The sequence below is a fragment of the Cyprinus carpio genome, chromosome B1 (genome assembly GCF_018340385.1).
Source record: "Cyprinus carpio isolate SPL01 chromosome B1, ASM1834038v1, whole genome shotgun sequence".
Taxonomy (NCBI): Eukaryota; Metazoa; Chordata; class Actinopteri; order Cypriniformes; family Cyprinidae; genus Cyprinus; species Cyprinus carpio.
Genome location: NC_056597.1, coordinates 7,619,815 through 7,633,865, shown reverse-complemented (window position 1 = coordinate 7,633,865; position 14,051 = coordinate 7,619,815).

Sequence of the window (14,051 nt, the reverse complement as noted above, 5' to 3'; positions counted from 1 at the left end):
TACTTTTGTTATACTAAACTGGTATACTTGAAGTCTGCTAAATTCTTTGAAATTATTCAAATAACATACAATCCTCATCAATAGTTACATTAAAACACATTTTAGGCTTAATTTTAAGAAATGTGCATTGTGCACAAGAAACGCTCCAAATAAAATGTAATTTTATTAAATTTTAATAAATTTTATTAAATTAAATATATATAGCAATATATATATATATATATATATAGTATATAGTATGAAATAAATGTATGTTAAATATTTGCTAGGTATTTGCGATTTCTGCAACTCGGTTGAAATTAACTCTTTAGAATTTTACTGTAATGAATTTATAGTCTGGAGAAGTTGACGCTATTGCTAAAGGTCCTGTCTGGGGTTTCTTAATTGTCTAAAATGTCCAGGTTTTGGATTTGTTTTCCTATTGTTTGCATGCATGCTAAAGGTAATGACTAAAAAACTGTTTGACTGATAGTGAGCAGACATTGTGGTTGTCCTGCATCTTCAATAAACAAGATACAGGTTGTCCAAAATGCAGCGGCTAGAGTCCTTACCAGGTCAAGAAAATATCTGATTTGTATCGTAAAAAGCGCTATACAAATAAACTTGAATTGAATTGAACTGAATTGTCCCATAGAACCAACTGTGGTGTGCAAGGAGGTGGGATCTACGATCAAACGGTCAAAGCAATGCAAATATGTACATATACAGTAATATACATGTGAGCCATAGAGAGACAGAGGAGACCGAAAGGAAAACAAAGCAAGCATTTTAGGCAATTTTGGCATATGGTATAACCCTAGATAAATAGATTTGAGATTCATTACAGTAAAATAGTGCAGGTCATCCTAATTCAACAACATATTTTAGAACTATGACATTGTATAATTTCATTTGTTCGGTAATGTCATGTTAAGGGAACTTTTCATGTTCTTGTTCTTGTTGTTGTTGTTGTTGTTGTTGTTGTTGTTGTTCTTCTTCTTCTTCTTCTTCTTCTTCTTCTTCTTCTTCTTCTTCTTCTTCTTCTTCTTCTTCTTCTTCTTCTTTTTCTTCTTCTTCTTCTTCTTAGAAGACAGTTTGTCTAATATTCTCAGAAAAAAAGTGCCTCTAATGTTTTTAACAAATGTGAGTAGTCAACAAAATGTACTTTATTTCTAAAACATGTAATATACAGGTTGCTGAGGTAGAGCAAACCACAGCAGTCAACATATTTCCATTGGTGAGAAGAAAAACAATAATATTTGGGATTATTTCAGTTCACAAAATAATCGTTGTCCATTGCATAAACACCAATATGGTGGTGACTTCCAGGTTAAACCCATTACCTGGTGTTATTAACACCACAGTTCTACTGTTGTGGACACAAACTAAATTCTATATTCTATATCAATTCTACCCCTCATAAAAATCTGTAATTTTTCCAATACTGCCATGGTTAACTAAACTGTATGTACTGCAGTGAAATCTAATTGGGTTTTGATTGCTGTTGATTGTGTGCCACCCTGTAGTTTGAAAATTAATTCTTGCAGCTTGCATGCAGTCTTCAGCCAGCACTCCTCAATTTACATAAACTAGCAACCATATTTGTTTGGTGTAGCATTAACACTTCAATGTAATTACAAAAACAATCTGCTTTATGAAGTGAAACTGTCTTATGTGCCCCTTGACATTACTGTGTGATTTTGGTCCACCATCTTTACCTTCTGTCATCATAAATCTGACTTATCAGCTTGTGTAAACAGCATCTTCAAACAAAGACTTAGTCTGTTTACCAGAGTGATTCACAGACAAGAAGCTTCATGTTGGCCAGCTGCAACCTTGAGCATCCAACTATACAGTATGAGCCACCACAGTAGCAGCATCTGTTTTAGAGTTTAACTGATTGTTGTTTGAGACCCAGAGCTGGAATAAATTCTGAATTTAAGAAGTTGTCTTTGTGAAGTTGTACAGTGAATTAGCATTAATCTGCAGAATGTTGAGTTGGATTTTTTTAAATTCTTGGAAGACCAAAATAAAGGTACTTTACAGTAGTATTTTTGTATTTTTGTTTTTCAGTGCAAATGTAATAAGAAACACAATATTAAATTTTATTTTCTGAGAAAAAAAAGATTTAATGAGTTTATGCTAAAACAGGAAAATAAGAAAAAATAAACATAATTCAAATGTTTCTCTTGTTTCAGACATAAAGATCTTAATCTCAAAATTCATCAAACATATCTTGATTTGTGTTCCGAAGATGAACAGGATCTTACAGGTTTAGAACGACATGAGAGTGAGTAATTAATGACAGAATTTAAATTTTTGGGTGAACAAACCATTTAAGTAAATGTGCTACTCAAGTATAGATGTTTTTAGCGCAAAACAGACAAAGCATTCATGGAACAAAATTGCTGAGCAAAAGCAAACAAACAAATAAATAAATAAATAAAATATTTGAATGTGTTAGAATATTTGCAGTGTTAGAATGACATGAAGTCCAATTTATTGCACCTTTTATGAAACTTTATTATTATAAAATTAATTTGTATTAATTTAGTTCTAGTTCTAGTTCTTTTATTTATATAGCACATTTAAAACAATCACACGACTGACCAAAGTGCTGTACAACATATTGATCATAGATAAAAATAGGCTACATTTACACAACATCAATTTGCAAAGGCTTCAGAAAACAAGTGAGTTTTCAAAAGGGATTTAAAAAGCGATAAAGATGGAGCAGCTCTAAGGGGTGCTGGCAGGCTGTTCCACAATCTAGGGCCCATCACCGAGAAGGCTCTATCTCCTCTGCGATTCACCCTTGTAGAGGGAACCAGAAGTAGGTTTTGATTACTAGATCTTAAATCTCTGGAAGGGTTTTAAGGATGCAGCAATTCTTATAGGTAACGCGGAGCGAGATTGTGCAAACATTTATACACAAATAAGATAATTTTAAATTTTAATTTTAATTTTAAAATACATAATTTACCTATGTATGTATGTTTAAAACTTTTTTTTAATTGATTGGACATTTTTTCTCTAAAAAAAGTAAATAATAATAATAATAATAATAGAAAGAAAGAAAGAAAGAAAGAAAGAAAGAAATCACAATTGCTCAAAAATATTTTTTACAGTTTCAAATAATTTTACTGAATGATCTGAATACTAAATTGGAACTTAATATTCAATTCAGTTCAGTTCAGTAGTGAATGAAATATTGATTTATGACATCTTCAGTGTATTTATTCCTAAAAGTAATAATAAATGGACTGTAATGTTTCTGAAATGCTTACAGCCTGTCGTGCAGTAAAAGTGTATGTGTATGAGTGAGAGAAAATAATTTAAAAACATGTATTACATTCATAAAGCACCATGTCATTTTCAGTCCCCTGATCCTTTTTGTTATGCCAGAGTGACAAGTCCTTGGCTTTGCAAGGTGCTGATGAAATTTTGTGTTTTGGAACAAAGGCTTTGCTATGGTGACGCATCAGAGTCATATCTGTGGATGCAAATGGCATTTTCAAGGCTCCGCAAGACTGGATGTCACTGGTACAGCAACTTACACTACATCATTCGACTCCAACGACGATAGACTGACAGGGATCTCAGTGCTTTGCAGATGTAATTAAGTTCATGACCATACACATGCCTTGATGTAATTGCTGTCCGTGCCTCTTTGGACTGAGTATTGATGAATTATGCACATTGCTGGGATAGCAGAGGCTGCTAACAAGGCATGACAGTGAAGAAATTAGTTATTGTGACACTACTGCAGCATATTGCACTTATAAGCACTTTTTGCTTGTGTTACAGTACATGTAGTTTCTGCTGGAGGAATAGTGGACGACAAGCGCAGTTCTCCATATTCAAATGAGGACATCTAAAAATCTAATTTCTCCAAATGTACATCATTTTGGACTACCAGCCCCAATGGATCTTGTTTATCTGTTGTTTAGCCCTGTGATCGCATATAAACCAAAGCCGACCTGACTTAACACGCATCTCTCGTTATTCTGTTTGAAATTACCAATTGATTTAGCATATTGTTTTTACACTTCTGACATCACACAAATACTGTTACTGTAACTTAAGGGGCGTGACAACGGAGGTGAGGATCCAAATGTATTTTTATTAAATAAAATGTAGTCAGACAGGACGGGTCAGTATCAGCAGACAGATTAATCCAAGGTAATCCACAAGAGTTATCCACAGAGCAGGTAAAGGTCAGGGCAGGCAACAAACAATCATGAAACAAGGAACAGTCCAAAATAAAAAGTACAAAGGCAAGGGACGGCAAGGAAACATGGAATACCAGGAAACATTACAGGTTAACAATCGGAAGCGATGTGAAAGTATGTGTGTGCCATTCTTATAGTGAGACTAATGAGATAATGAGACACAGGTGATATCAATTGATGATGAGTGCAGATGAGTCCGGGCAAAGGATTATGGTAAATGGAGTCCTAGTTGAATGGTAAAAGTCAGGGATGGAGTGCCCACGGGTGGAGCTCATGGGCACTTCAGTTGGTGATCATGACAGAACCAATGCGGAGCCGGCAGAGCAGAGAGTCAAGGCGGAGCTGATGACCACCAGAGGAGAGTAGAAGACCACCATGGGGGAGCAGACGGAGTTGAAGGCCACCAGAGCGGAGCAGGCAGAGTTTGAAGAACACCAGGGTGGAGGTGAAGAGCACCTTAGCAGAGTAGATGGGAACGAAGATCCCCATGGTGAAGCAGATGGACTGGGTGGATCAGAGGACCACCAGAGCAGGGCAGAAGACCACCACAGTGGAGCCAATGGATTGGGCAGAACTGGAACAAAGAGCACATATAGATTAGCAATGGCCTCAGCAGCCGTAACATGACCGACAGACAATTCAGAAACTGCATATTTGGACGTAACAGACTGAACAGAGAGTTCAGGGGCAACTCTTTTGACCGTGGCTATACAGTCAGAGAGTTAAGAAGCAAGCTCCCTGATCATTGCAGGGCAAACAGAGAGTTTGTGACCTGCCTTCTTTGCCAGGATAGGACAGTCACAGAGTTCAGAATCAACCTCCTTGGTCAGAACAGGACAGACTAAGAGTTCAGAAACGGCCTTCTTAGCTGTAACAGGATAGACTGAGGGTTCATAAATGGCCTCCTTAGCCATACCAGGACAGACTGATAGTTCACAGACGGCCTCTATAGCCATGACAGGACAGGCAGAGAGTTCACAGAAAAGTGCTCTGGTCTAGAACAGATACCTGGGCCAAACTCGGGATCAGGAGCTCTCTATAGGCTACACTCGGGAACAGGAGCCCTCTCTGGGTTGAACTCGGGAATGGAAGGCTGGATGCTCTGACGTGGCGGCTCTGACATGAACAGGCTCTGGCTTGGCAGGCTTAACATGAGCAAGCTTTGACTTGGCAGACTTGACGTTAACAGGTTTTGCCTTTTACATGGAGGTGAGGATCCAAATGCAGCTTTATTAAATAAAACATAGTCAGACAGGCTGGGTCAGTTTCAGCAAAAAGAGTAATCCAAGGTAATCCAAAAGCTTTTTTCACAGAGCAGGCAAAGGTCAGGGCAGACAGCAAACTATCATGAAACAAGGAACAGGCCAAGATAAAAACACAAAGACAAGGAAACGCGGAAAACCAAAAAAAAAAAAAAAACATTACAGGCTAACAATCGACAGCGATGTGAAAGTGTGTGTGGGAATATTTAGATAATGAGAGAGAGGTGATAGCAAATGATGATGAGTGCAGATGAGTCTGGGCAAAGGATTATGGGAAATGGAGTCTTGGGTGAATGGCAAAAGTCAGATGTGAAGTGCCAACTGGTGGAGCTCAAGGGCACTCCAGTTAGTGATCATGACAGTTACATTTATTTATTTATGTGTTTATTTTTTTATAAACAGTGGTCAAATATCCTAATTATCCTATTTTAATTAATCTATTTTATCTAATACAGTTTGTCAAATAAATGTATGTACCTGCATGTACTGTATGTATGTATGTATGTACTGTATGTATGTACGTACAGTATGTATCCATCCATCTACCTTTATGATATTAGGGCAGTCACCCTGACTTTATGCATTTTCAGTGTTAAAAACATTTTTGGTGAAAATTTTGATTTTTTACATGCAATCAAAAGAACAGCATTTATTTGAAATATAAATATTTTCTAATATTTAATAATATGTTGTCTTTACCTTCAGTTTTAATCAGTTTAATGTCTTTTTTTCTTGGAACAATTTCTGAAGGATCATGTGACACTGACGATTGAATAGTAGTTTATCATCGTACAAAAATATGAATCAGCACAGCTGTTTTCAACACTGATAATAATAATAAATCTATCTTGAACAGCAAATCATCATATTAGGAATGATTTCTAAAAGATCCTGTGACACTGTAGGTAGGTCATGTGACACTGGAATAATGGCTGCTAAAAAAAATCAGCTTTGACATCACAGGAATTAAATGACAGCTTTAAAAATAATACAGTATAAAACAGTTATTTTAATTTGTATTATTTCCCATATTTTGCATATATTTTACCATATTTTGTATGGTCTACTTAACACTGTAGTTCTCCTTGACCTCACTGATCTGAATTCAGATCCTCTGTGCTGCATAATGCACATTATACCATACTAATGCTCAAAGCATGTTGGGCTAATGCTGTACAAGCAGGCCTGCTGTAAAGGGCGGCACACTGAACTATAAGCAGTGCTTATTATGCCATGTTTAAGCAAAGGGCTCATCATGACTGATCCTTAGCAAATGGTGCCGAAACAATTAATAAAAAAAAAATAAAAAAAATCCCCAATAAAAGAGCTAGGATTCAGCTGGAGCCACCCTGTTCTTCCTTATTCCAGTGTTACACTTGCAATTTAATAATCCAGCAGGGAGTGTCAAGCAGAGCTATTCTCTGTCAGACTTAATGAACACCAATGGGCTTTCTGTTTTACACTCTGAGTATTCCCAGAGGAAATGTATCTTAACAAATCTCTGCACATGGGGATGAGTTTATGGGCCACAAATGTCTGCTCTAGCTCCATTTTTACATGAACACTTACACAGCATTGCAAAAAGACCAGTCAGATGCTTTTTTATAAAACCAGCATGTGCTTCTCATTCAAAATTATTTTTATGCATGCGTACATGCAAGCAGACAGAAAAGCTGCATATTCAGTGGCTTGTATAGGCTTCAGTGTTCTTGATCCCAGATGTCATCCCATTGTGATGGCTATTTATTTTCAGAGTCATACAAAATCAGGTTGATGCTCTGACTGCACATGAAAAGAGTCAGTTGAAGTTTCCTGTTCACGCTGATCCAAAATCTGTTGTACTTGTTCTCCTCTCACCATGAAGGTAAGATTTACTCAGGGGAAGCTGTTCCTAAATCAGCTTGAAAGGACAAGCTCTACCCAAAGGAACAGACAGCATGATATGACTCTCAGAGAGACGCCGCTCCCATTCTCTCACAATCCTGCTGACCTTTAGAGAAGTATACTGTATTCAGACTGCACTGCATTCATCTGCAAATCATTCCACTACTAAAGCCGTTACAAAACATCCATATCTATGGCCCGAATAGCTTGAGAAGTGGAATGAATAGAAGTGTAAGGAATGATTTTTGAAAACAGATGTCAGGCAGCTGTAGTGATGCTAGATGTAGATGTAGGGGAAAGTCGTGGCCTAATGGTTTGAGAGTCGGACTGCAATCCAAAGGTTGTGAGTTCGAGTCTTGGGCCACCAGGAATTCTCTCCACCCTCAATACCACACCTGAGGTGACCTTGAGCAAGGCACCGAAACCCCAACTGCTCCCCGGGCACCGCAGCATAAATGGCTGCCCACTGCTCTGGGTGTGTGTTCATGGTGTGTGTGTGTGTTCACTGCTGTGTGTGTGCACTTTGGATGGGTTAAATGCAGAGTACGAATTCTGAGTATGGGTCACCATACTTGGCTGTATGTCACGTCACTTTCGCTTGTTTGTTTACTGCTCTTTAGCATTGAATGTGACAGGGTTGCTTAAGAGCTCATTATTTGATTAGTGACAGTTGACAGAGGAATTTACAGTTTTATGTGGTTGTTGAGTGGACTAGCAATCATGAGGACACAGAATCACATGTAATATTTTTGCTGAGGCTGTTAAAATGCGCCAGCCGCTGCAAGAACATGTCCTCAAGTTATTTTTGGCCTTCAATCTTTTCCACAACCAGAAATGTTAGTTGCACAGTAGGCAAAATGAGTTTAAGCTGAGAAATTCCAAAAGGGATGCAAAGAGACATCTCAAATTTAAGTGTCTTTAGGTTGGTCATTTTGATCTGAAATGTGAGACGTTCATTATTCAGGGAGTTTAGAGAATGCTTTGGTCTGCTGATGTTTAGTCTGGTTTGTACTGATTGGATTCATTTTTCAAAGGTTCATTATTGGGCATCAACTGTTCAGTAACATCCTAGGAACCTTTTCATTACACAAAAGGTTCTTTACACTGGAAATGTTCTTTAGATTATTAAAATGTTCTTCACACAAAGAAAAAACGGTTCTTTTTAAGAACTGCTTACTGAAAGGTTTTTTGATGAACCCAAACCGCTTCTTCTATAGCACTGCTCCAAAAATCTTAGCACTTCTCTTGAGTAAGGCTGACTTGGCATTAAATTATAATATAGACTCAAACCTCTGGCTATTCCTGTGCACTACATGGTGGTCAGATCAGCATTGCTTATGTTTAGCCATTGGCACAAAGCAGCATTCTGACATTCTGAGCTTTTATGTAACGTGGTGTTGATAGGCTCTGTAAAGGCAGTGTGATAATTGGGTGTGTCTCAATATTTTTTTCTCAACTTTTTAAGGGGTAGATGAGCGATGTATCAATTAGGAAGCCTCCATCCTCTGGCTTTTACACTTTTTGTGCAGATAAAGAAAGAAAACAGGGCAACTGGGGATATTAAACAGCAGGAGATCATAGAATCAGCCACAAACCCCAAACTAGACGCCAAGGGAGCAGTGGCGGCTCCAGGATTTTATTTATTTATTTAAGGAGGGGCTTAACAGTTCAGAGGGGGTGCTAAAAAACAAATTAAATTGAGTGAAAGTAATGAACTTCTATAAGCTCCAGCTATCTAAATAGCATGCAAATTCAGCTATCTTGTGTTTTTTTATAGACAGCAGCTTCAAAAAAGGCAAATTATATTATTTTTTCTATGGTATTAAACTTCTCTTATGCCACTGTTATTAATAATATAACTTCTAATGCCAACTGCCAAATATGACAGTTACAGATGATTACAATTTATGAACGTATAGAAAAAAGAGAAAGTAGGGAGGTTTTTTTTTCATTGTTTTATTTTATTTTTATTTATTTATTTTTTACACTATCTACTTAGTCATTTTTTTTTACCATCAAGTGTCAGTCACTCTTAATGTCATCTGGCAGGAAAACATGGTAAATTCTAACAATTTTTTACAATAGATAAAGTGGTGACAATTCATACAACTATTTCGGATGGGCACGCAGGGCACACACTGGGGTGGGGCTCCGCGATAACCTCCCCGTACTGAAATGCATCGTATCATGTGTCGGCGATAGCCAGAGATAATGTCAAAAGCATAAAAAATTGGCAATATTAAGAGGATTTAGCATTTCCAGTTAATGTACGCCTGTTACATTATTCTTCTTATTAGGCCTATTATTGTTATCATTAGGTTACTTTTATTATTAAATTACTTGAAATTTTTGCCCTCCATTATTTATTAATAATTTCATAGTGCATAACTGCATGACATGCTGTGACGATAATTAAAGTTTAGGCTATTAGCTTACTAATCACTGTTTTTTTTTTTTTTTTTACGTTTTTCAAAATTTTTCAAAAACAACCTGTTTAACACGAAATACATGTATTCACATGTTTTTCATTATACGGGCCACAATAGAAATATTAAGGGTATAATTTAAGACAGTTATATACCGTTATCAGCATATGTTGAAGTAGTTAATTCTCTCGTTGTTTCAGAGAATATGCGCTATTGATGCAGCATTAGCCAACGACTCTATCCCGAACCATGTTTTTCATGAAAACACACATGCAAGGAGTTGAACGGGAATGACATGAAACAATAATTAAAACAGGAGTGGTTTATTTGAAAATGAACACCTTGAAGAAATTAGCACTGCAAGCTGTTTCCATGATGAAAAAATTTGCTCCATTTCTTGTGTTCAAACATTTCTCAAAGCTGTGTTGTTGCTGCTGTTTTTCTTCTGCTGACCTCAACCCATGCCTTGATCTCTCATTGGCTGTAGCTTGTCATAACACCTGACACCACGTGATGTTGAGTCGACCAACCGGTCCAGATATTTAGCATGCAATATAGTTTGGCGTCTGCGAGGCATCGGTGATGCATCAGCGAGCCTCTTTTGAAAATTTCAACCAGCATTTATTGGTATGGGCATGAGATATACATAAGCTTGATTTTGATAGATGAGATTTGCTACGCTGCTGCTGCTGCTCAGCAAATACAATAATGTGTTCAGCGTAGTCAAAAATAACAAAGGAATGCTGCAAAAAAAAATATATATATATTTATTCTCTACAGGTGGTGCTGGGGATGAGGAGGGATAAGATAAGTTCATAATCGCAGCATTTGTTACATGCCGAACACACACACACACAGTCATATGTAAATATATAGATAGATAAATGAAAGCTAAAAATTATGCTGCATTGACTGGTTGAATGGATGACACTGAATTCATTAATGGAAAATATTTTAATTCTCATTCTTTATTCACATTCCACAAATAGTAAATGTAGCAGCATGATCACCACCACTTTATTTCCTAGCAGACTGATCAAAACCTCTGCATTCAGATTATGGTAAAAGTATTTGCATTAAATAATTGAAAAAAAAAAGCCATTTAGCTTTAATTTCCCCATAATCAATGAAAATTTCATCCTTTCTCATGATCCATAATCAGAAAATGAATCTTGGTGCATCATAGATCAAAACATTTGCCCCCTTCTCCAGTTCATGCTCTTAAGTCTTTGAGTTTTCATAAACCAGCATATTTTTAGTACTTTCACCATCCTCTATCCTCTATCCAAGACTCATGATTTGCTGTTGTTATGAAGTCTGTCTTATCTTTGGCTCAGGGGCTCAGAGGGAAACTCTAGGGTCGACCAGCCGAGGCTTTGATGCTTCCCGAGCCTGCAGGATCTGATCCACTCTCTGCGGAGCACGTCGCCTTGCCTGACCTACAGTAACAGGCCACATGTGGTGCGATGCTGCAAGCAGACTCACTAGATAATAAATGCACTTACTAAGTCACGTACATGTCTGTAACTCTATGAGAGCAAATCATGTATGACAGCAAGTATTCATGCCATGTTTCAGAATAGCACAAGGATTGCTCTTTACAGACAGACAGGATGCCATTGATTTGCACATATGGACGAAAATCTGTGTGAACAGAAACGTGGGGAGATGTTTGCTATAACACAGTGGGTAGCGATTACTCCCCACCAGACTCTGTGACTGCAAATAACTGTGCAAATAGGCTGCTGGTGATAACATAACTTTTGATGTGTGTATTTATTCATGTCTTCAAAGGAATTTAAATGGGTTTGTTAAATATTAGTTTGATTTACTTAGAGCTTTGAACAATGAACTGGATGTTTTATTTTAATCCTCAGATGAATGGTGTTCACTACAGTGGAAAGATCTTTATAAGTTGTCAACATTTATTCAACATTTATGTCTGGCAAATGTGGCAAAGCGTACTTTTTAAAAATGTAAAACTACAAAAAATAAATTATTAAATAAAACACCATTGGCTACACGGAGGTATGCAAATACATATGCTGACAGGCACATAGGACATTCGTAACTGATATACAGCATTATGGCATCATATTGCATATTATTTATTGAATAATATTATTTAATAAACAACAACAACAGCTAGGCAATTCAGCCAAAAGTACAAAGGCAGCACTCTGACATACATAATTAAAGTTACATAAAATATAACGTTATGACTTATGAGATTGTGCCAAAATTATTTGCTCTGGAACAAATAATACATTAATGAGAACAAAGGCTGCCCATTAGATTTACCCAAAACTAATTACATCTCATGTTTAACCACTATAGAGACATTAGAGTCAGCTGCAATTTCCAGAAGATCTGGTCCAGGTAAGGCTGCTCTCAGCGGGTTCATGAGCACTAAACGGCCACTAGTGCCCTAAAGCTTACATCTCTGAAAAAGTTGAAGCAAATTTTCAAATAGACACTAACAAACCACATATCTGAAGTAAAATCAAGTTTGCTGTTGTCTAAAAAAAAAAGAAAGAAAAAAAAAAAAAAAAAAAAAAAAATAAAAAAAAAAGAAAGAAAAAAAAGGCCTCTTAAAACTGCATTCTGTGACACAAAAACATAAAATTTTAAATTATAAAATTATAGTGGATTTGGGCGTTGTGAGAAATGGTGCAAGAGGAGTGATACAAACTGTGAAATGGTTGAAGCTCTGTTATCACTGGAACACTCAAAAAAATGATTTTTCAGTTTTGTTCACTTTACCTGAACAATTCATGTTGAATTAATGCCATTTTGGCTATTTTTCATTTCAACATGATTGTGTCATGTTAAACTGACTTAAAACTGTCACTCGTTGGTTTAACATAAAGTTTTCATTTTGAAAGAACATGTTTCAATCAAGTACCTCAAAATAAGTTTTACATTTGCCATCATGCTTTGCACAGGACTGGATATGGGGAGAGAAAATGTTGAAATAAAGTATTATTTTATGCAGTTTTTAGTAAAATGTGATAATAAGGAGACTTTTTCATGTCTAATGCTCTATTATGTGGGCATTTTTAAAGACTTTATATTGGTGTATTTTGTGCGAGTTACCATTGTGGTGAAGTGTGGAGCTTGTGGTTGGGTTGAGGACCTGGTTAAAAGAAAGTCTAAAATACTTAATTTAAAAAAAAAAAGCAACTTTAATGAGAGTGCTAGTGCATGATGTACACATAGTAACATCCTTAAACTGCAAACAACTAACATCATGTGTAAAGAAAAGTTACATCTTACTTTCTAATGTTTTTATAACACTTTGGCTAAACTTGCATGGACAGTGGTTCTACATGATGTAAAATATTATCTTTACTCAGATATTTCATGTAGGATGAACTAAAGCAAACTGAGTAAACTCAACTAAAAGTAGACATGTCCTTATAACTTGATTTATTCATGTCCAAATAACATGGTACAAACATGTGGAACCACTGTCCATGAAAGAATCATGTTCAGCCAAAGAGTCATTTTTTTGAGTGAATAATAATCTTCACAATGCAAATTAGTGCATTAAGTGAGAGACCATAATTTATTACAGTCTGTCATTTTATAAGTTTGTTACAAAGTTGTTGTGGGTTAATGGATGAAAAAGGGTGTATTCTTTGTTTACCTACTAATTGCCATTGTGTATAAAAAGTAATAATTAAATTTCATTTAATATAGTGTCTATATCACAGTGCTTTTATAAAAAGTATATGCAGTATCAGTCAAGATGAGGAAATCATTCTTGTATTACAGTAATTGTGCATTTAGCATCAACACACACCACTTCAGGATAAATCTGGTTGTCAAACAAAAATACTGATCTTAGATCAGTAAGGTTAAACCTGAAACCTTTTATGGTCGTAAAATATGTTAAGTTAATATGTTATGTTTATGTATATATAATAAAATATATTTAAACCAAAATTAGCTCTCCCATACTTCTTTTACACCAAAGTGGTGCTGGAGGTTGTCTAGAAACCTATTGAAAACCAATTCATACGTCCTCTGACAAGAGCCAAACCAATTATGTGACTACTGTACTGTACATGGTAGTTTGGCTGTCCACAAAACAACATTATAGACACACTGTCAATCTGGTCATTGCATTTTCTACTGTGACTCTTTCCACAGTAACATAATTATGCCAATAAATGGCAGCAGGTGACCATCTTAATGAATGAGTTATTGAACCATGCATTCAAGTAAATAATTGATTTAATCAGTAATGGAACAAATGGCGAATC